Source organism: Euprymna scolopes, chromosome 46 (genome assembly GCF_053919585.1).
Source record: "Euprymna scolopes isolate OS-2025 chromosome 46, ASM5391958v1, whole genome shotgun sequence".
NCBI classification, from domain to species: domain Eukaryota; kingdom Metazoa; phylum Mollusca; class Cephalopoda; order Sepiida; family Sepiolidae; genus Euprymna; species Euprymna scolopes.
In genome coordinates, this window is record NC_136527.1 from 12,146,879 (window position 1) to 12,154,311 (window position 7,433).

The following is a 7,433-nucleotide window of genomic DNA, read 5'->3' on the forward strand; positions in this document are numbered from 1 at the left end:
TGGTCCCCTTTTTCCCTTTCCCCTCCCTTCACTCCTCACATTAAAAATTGGCCTTGTGCCTAATTTGCTCGGTGGGGGAGCAAATAAATACCATCTGTTCCGGCAGATACTGCAAGCCAAGACCATATGTGGGGGAAACCCCACATATAAGACCTTGATCAATGTAGGGGCAACCCTTCATACCAATCGTCACTATCCAGCTCCTCTACTCCCCGGGGAGCTGGCCCCCATTTCTCCTTCACTCCTTACTTTAAAAATCGGCTTTGTTCCTAATTTGCTCGGTGGGGGAGCAAATAAATACCCTTTTCTTGGCCTTTTGGCCAAGATCAAAGTGTAGTATCTGTTCTTACTATATTCTGTACTTATTGTGATATGAAGTGGGGGATCACTTTTCTGTATTAATTTAATTTAAAATGATCACCCACTTTACAATCAGTCAGTCTCAAAGCCATTCAAGTCATTCTCCAGATCATTCAAGTTGTTTTTGAAGGATTCCAGTTATTTTTTAAGAATTCAAGTCATTCTTAAGGTCATTCAATTCATCCTTAAGTTCATTAAAGTCATTCTAAGTCATTTACTTTTTATTTATTTAAGTCATTTCAGCCCATTTTTCGGTCATTTTAGTTTATCTTTAAGAATTTCATGTGAATCCTACATTCACACATTCATTCATTACACGAGAGCACGCGACTAATGGCTATCGGTCTTATTATATTCAAAACATCACATCAAAACACTAGAGTCTTTGGCCTTTTTTATCCGTTCTACAGCATATGTTCTAGATGGCCTCCATTTAGCTTTTGTTATATTTGGGGTCACCCTTTATTAGGTACAATATAATAACTAATAATTCTAACGTTAAAAATTTAGTAAAATGTTTAAAAAATGTTAAAAGTAATTTTGTTTATATGTGTTTATTGTTTATCCTAAATAAATGGACTTTTATTTATTTATTTCCTTTGTTGGTTTGTTCCTGCGGGTCTACGTACGTTGCACTATGACGTATACACCAAGCAATCGCTCGTGTAAGGCACTTTTGGACCAGTTTTCTAAATTCCTCGGCAGTTACACATCCATTTTCTTCGATGTCGACTGCCTTTTTTTATCCCGAGCATGTGCTACGTTTTTTTTTTCTTTTTTCTTCCCCCCCCCTTTTCCTTCTCGCGCACACTTCCTCATTTAAGTATTTTTTTTGGCTACTGATGCTAATATCTTCACATGCTGCTGCTGATATTTTGCACGTGTTCACAGACACCAAGCAATGGCGCGTGTAGGTTTATATACATGATTCCTCTAATACAGTCACTTTTGGACCAGTTTTATAAATCCCTCGGCATTTTTTTTTTTAAGAATTAAAACAGAACATGCCTATCCTCATAAGAGTCATATATTGCTTAACCGTGATCATTTTATTTCGCGACGTCAGCAGGTAACGTGACTTTAGTAGAAACGGACTTCTATTTACGTAGGCCATGCTCAGCTTTTACCAAAATGGCTGAATTAAGCTTAAAATAACCCGGAAAGTGTGTTACGTTGCACAGGACCCCAGGTTGGGAACGGTCGTAGTTAGGTTTGTAACAAAAACGTAGTAGCCGTCAATTTCCTTGATCGTCCGCTAGTTTTACTTGTTTACGATCTGAGCTAAACGGTTGTCATGGCAACTGCTAAGACAGCATGGTTATTTCCTCCTTGACTGGGCATTTTTTCATTCAAGCTGACTTATCAATTGTCGATCTTGTCATAACAACGACGGTATCTGAAACAAAGTTTTGATATGCACATAACGATCAGGCGTAACTCAAAACATAAAGGAAAGACGTAAGTCACGATTGCTTTTTATATAAAAATATATTTTTAACTAAAGCCTTACATGCATTTTATCAAATTGTTCATTTCTGCGGCTTGGCTTTCCTTTCATTGAGTGATCGGAGGGGGAAAACGCGATTTCACTTCGACAATCGCACGTCCTTCAGCGGTCCTCAGACCTACTTCTGCTCTCTGACTCCAAAAATCACATCATTATATTCACAGGATTTTTTTGTTCCCGCATTTTTTCACAATTACGATCTCCACTGGCTTGCATTTGATTGGTTAATTCATTTACTGTCGATAATCGATTCTTCGATTCCCAGGCAAGTTTTAGCTTTGTTTACAAAATACATTGCTTGCATTTGACCCAGATCTCCAGTAACCCATTTTCTCTTAGTCGGGCGACTATTGTTTTTGTTTATTGCACGTGTCTTTACACGTTCCAGCCTTGACCATAATTGTTTTTTCCAGGACATTCCAATCTTTCTTTGTTCTCGCAAAGGAATATCCCATTCCAGCAAAATATGCGATCTCCCCCACAATCACTTTACTTTGTAAACAAAAAATCGCCCTCCTTTCGAGTTTCTTAAAAAGTTTTATTTTAACCGTTATGTATCGGATGGTCCCAGACATCCGTTACATAACAAGTGTTCAAGTCAAACGAAACAATCCAATCAAACTCCATGAAAAAATACTTAGAAGCATAAAACACGTTTTCCGAAATAAACTGATTCAGCATTAAATAATCCGAAAAGGGTTGATATGCCGTAAAACAAAACAATCACAATAAACACCCTGAATAAATATTTGAAGATGTTAAGAAATTATAAATCGTTCAGGATTTTTTTTTTAAGAATTAAAACAGAACATGCTTATCCTCATAAGATAGGCATATATCGCTTAACCGTGACCATTTTATGCCACGGCGTCAGTAGGTAACGTGACTTTAATAAAAACGGCCTTCTATTTACGTAGGCCACGCTCAAGTAGGTTAATATGCGTGACCGCTCGGGTTTTACCAAAATTACTGAATTCAGCTTAAAATAACCCGGAAAGTGTTGATACGCCGTCACACGAAACTAAACTCCATGAAAAAATACTTAGAGATATAAAGAACAAAAAGGGGACCAGAGTTTCATGTGTGTACTATCAATAAAAGTGCCCGTAAAAGGGTTGATATGCCGTCAAGCTAACAATCAAACAAAACTGGCCCTGTCAGTGGGGCATTAGAATACACCGACTGCCCCCCTGCAGAGGGTAAAAATCCCTCAATGGGGGTCCTGGATATGACCTTAAACTATATCCAGTGGTGAGGCCCCAGCTTGTGGGCTTTGGGGAGTGTGGAGCCACCCTTTAATTACCATTTCTCCCAGGTCCACTCTGACCCGGATTGGTAGTACCTGTTAGGGTCCCAACTATGGATTAAATAGAAACCGACGTGAAAACAACAAATATATTCTATTAAAAAAAAAATTCTTCAAAATCTTTGGATTCGGCATTAAATAACCCGAAAAGGGTTGATATGCCGTAAAACAAAAACAACCAACCAACCAAACAAACAAAACTAACCCCTGTTTCAGATGTAGGTAAGCGCCAGTTTTGACTGCAACTAAAATGTAGAAATAAATAAATAAATAAAAAAAAGAACGACTTTTTTACTGACGTCTTTTTTTATTTTTTTTTTTTTTTTTTAAACGCCGCCATCTTTAAACTTTTAAAGAACTGAACATCGCCTGTTCTGACGTCCGTATTTCGTCCAACTATTTCGGACTGGGTGAATGGGCGCCTTTGTCCGTGAACGCAAAGGTCAAAGGGCGCTGAAGAAAATATAACAAATTGTTGCTAATGAAAGGTTAGACGTTCTTCTTCTATTCTTGTCTATTTTCTTTTATTGTTATGCTATTTTAACAACAAATGGTGTAATCAATAGTTGGGGAGAGGTTAGGGTTAGGGTTAGGGTTAGGGTTAGGAGAAAAGCAACGTTTACTAAAAAAAAAAAAAAAAATGCAACATCCAAGCCTGAAATGGAGAATATATGTTAGAAAAACAATCTTTCAGAACCGAATTACGATATTTTACAAAAGGCTAAATACTATTTTTGATAGAGCTTTTATTTATCTATCTATTTATTTATTTACAAAGTACTCCTCATTTACCAAGGTCCAGAGGCCACTCGAGGATAGTGGTAAATGAGTGTACGGTAGTCAATGGGACAATATTGTAATAATCGTTAGTAGTGGACATTTTGTAAACTGGATTAATTAAGTGGCCGGCTCATCCAGAACTTGTTTAGATTGGACTTGAAGACAACCATATTGTAGTCAGCTGGAAAGCAAGCAAACGGAAGAGAGTTCCACAGGCGTGCAGTTCTAAGAAAGATGTTTTGTTTATGGAATCTATGTTTAGGTTTAGGCACAGATAAAGAGTGGGGGAAATTATTGATAGTGTTTTCTGCTAGACGAGTGTTTCTTGTGAAAGTTTGGTGAGAGGAAGACTATAGATTGGAGCTCAGCTGAGCACTTGCCATGAAAATAACGATAAAGCAGAGACAGGCTCTCAACGTCTCTTCTGTTGGAAAAGGGTTGGAGGGAAGAGAAAAGGGTACCCCCCACTAGATTACGAAGTCTACATTGAACTCTGTCAAGGCAGGATAAATCTCTTAATGACCACCATGTTCCCCGGACCTGTCATCATGTGATTTTTATCTTTGGGGGACTTTAAAGCAAAAAAGTTTATGCAAATAATCCTCACAATCTAAACCAACTAAAGGAGAACTGAACCAGCTCTATCAGGAGAATCACCAGAGAAAATCTACAGGCAGTATCTACAAACGTTGTTAAACGTGCACAGAAATGCATAGATGTTAACGGAGAACACTTCTAGCATCTTTTATAAAACTACAGGTAATTTAAACAATACTACAGATAATTGAACTGTTCGTCCTATCTACTACATTTTCTGGACTACTTTAAAAGTAACCCGGTTTCTCTAATCGTTTTTTCCAGATTAAACGGCCTACTTAAACGTTGTCCGATCTCTCTAATCTTCCTCTTAACTACAAACTGACACCACAAGACAAAATGCAATTCTTTTTCCAACAAGATGGCGCTACATAACATACATCTCACAGATCGCTGACACGAGTTCATGACATGTTTACGGAAGATAGAACAATAAACAAAGGGTTATGGCCACCACGTTCCCTGGACTTGTTACCACGTGATTTTTATCTTTGGGTGGGGGGGGGGCTTTAAAACAAAAAAGTTTATGCAATAACCCTTGCAATCTAGACTAACTAAAGGAGAACATTACCAACGCTATCAGGAGAATCACCAGAGAAGATCTACAGGCAGAAATGCATAGATGCTAACGGGGAGCACTCCCAGCATCTACGGGTAATTTAAACAATGTTCTTTCTCTCTACTACATTTTCTGGGCTAGTTTTTAGCGGGCCATCCTGTACCAGATGTGGCATATAAACAATACTACAGGTTCGTCCTATCTACTACTTTTTAGCGGGCCATCCTGTACTTCTAGCAGTTCCTGCCCAGATGTGGCAACAGTACTCCATCCTGGGATGTGCTTGGTTCTTATAGAGCTCTAACTATACATACTTTCTATCTTTATCTCTGTCTCTACTATTATATATAAAGAACTTTGTGTGTCTGCATGTCTGTGAGTTCGTTCCCTATGGACTCTAAAACGGCTGGGCCGATTTTTTTTTTTTTTTAAACTTTCACACAAATACTTTATATGTCTAGGAGTGTTCTTAGATAGGTTTTGTACCGGAATGCCTCCTATAAATATCGAAAATCGAAAATCGGTAATCAAAAATCGATAATCAAAAATCGATAATCGAAAAAAAGAAAACATTAAAGATGGAACAGTCCGATTTGGACCAAAGGTTTTTTTGTTTTTTTGTTTTTTTTTTTACATTTTCACCCCAAACAAGGCACATTGCCACTTTGTTGTAGGGGCCTACTATCAGGGGCAACAACTACTGGGGCACTATGTTGGGATTTGGGCAGCAAGATGTCGGTTCACGTTACACTTGAACTTCTGCATGTCAGTACAGTTGGGGAAGCAGGGACCTGGAATGGAATTCCAGAGTCTAGCGGTTCTGGAGAAGAAACTACTGGAGTAGAAAGATCTTTTACATCTAGGTATCTCTACAGTGTGGGGGTGGGATTTAGCTGCCTGTCGGGTTTGTCAAGGGTGTCTACGTCGTTGGGGCACAAGTGTCTGCAGTTCGTCAGAGCATTCACCATTAAAATACTTGTAGAACAGGCAGAGGAATGCAACGTTTCGTTTATGGGACAGAGGCTGAAGCTTATATGCCAGTTCAGGGCCTATCAGATTGGCGACTCTTTTTTTAACCTTGTCAAGGAGCGAGAGACTAGCAGCAGATGCACCAGCCCAAATGTGACAGCAATACTCCATAGATGGGCGAATGGTAGCCTTATAGAGGTACAGGATACTTTCAGGTGTCAGTAGTTTTCTAGCACGGTAGAGAGAGCCTACCTTTTTCGCAGCGGCCCTGGCAATGTTTTCAATATAATTGTTCCAACTCGTGTTTCCTGTGAACGTTAGGCCAAGTTACCAGTTTAACACGGTCTAACATCGCAAGTGCATTTGAGAAGTGTCATGACCACACAAAAATCAACAGCAGGTTCTTTTAGATAACAGGGGCACGTTCGGAATGAATGTTTTTTGTTTAGAGCACAATTGAATCATGATAATTGACATTCCCATTTTAAACTTAAATAAATAATTGTATAAAATTAACAGTAGCTTCTCTACAGTGCAATTTATTGTGAACCAAGTTATTGTTAGAGGCGTGTGAGCTTCCTCCCAATGCAAGAGCAGGCAATACAACGATTTGATTGAAAAATGGGCGATTTCACCGATTTCGATGACAATAAAAATCCCGGGCAACGTCAGATCACCTATCTAGTAAAATAATAAATTGTATTTGAATTAGCTTTATAGTATATGTGTGGCGTGGTCGCCGGCTAAAAGAGGTGAGATTGAGCAGACGTTCTTGAACTCTTCCGTGCAGGGGTTGATGATAAAGTTTGTTGAAATCTGCTTTTGGTGACCAGGCCTTTTTAAGATTGTCTAAGTTAACATTGTTTTATTACTTTCACATAGATGTGTTACTTTTTAGGTTTTAGAATGAGCTCCATCTCGCATAAAATTCAAATCTTCAGTATTATTTCAAGCACTAATAATTGACCAAATTTAATCTCTCAACATAGTGAGGTACTTCCGCACTTTCTTATTGTTGTTCGTGACAAGCTGAATGCCGAATTCCCTGGAAGATGGATAAGTAGTCGCGATTCGCACGAATGGCCGGCCAGATGTCCTGACTTAGAGCCCTGTGACTTTTTTCCTCTAGGGTTGGCTGAAAGAACAAGTCTACTCAACAAAACCAAAAAATTTAGAAGAACTTGGTGTATTACATAAAAAGGACAGACCCCAGTAATTAAGAAAAACGAACTAGATAAGTTTGAAAATGATATTTGGAAAAAGATAGAATCGAACCCAGTAGGTAAGAGTTAAAAAACAAAGATAATAAACATTCAATTTAGGAATTGTTCATTGTTTTAGAAATAACTGGATAT

At 38.4% G+C, this 7,433-nt stretch overlaps 1 pseudogene; it reads left to right on the plus strand.

Moving 5' to 3' along the window:
* The first annotated feature begins 299 nt into the window (after positions 1–299).
* Positions 300–426, plus strand: LOC145271739 (U2 spliceosomal RNA; annotated as a pseudogene).
* The last annotated feature ends 7,007 nt before the right edge of the window (positions 427–7,433 follow it).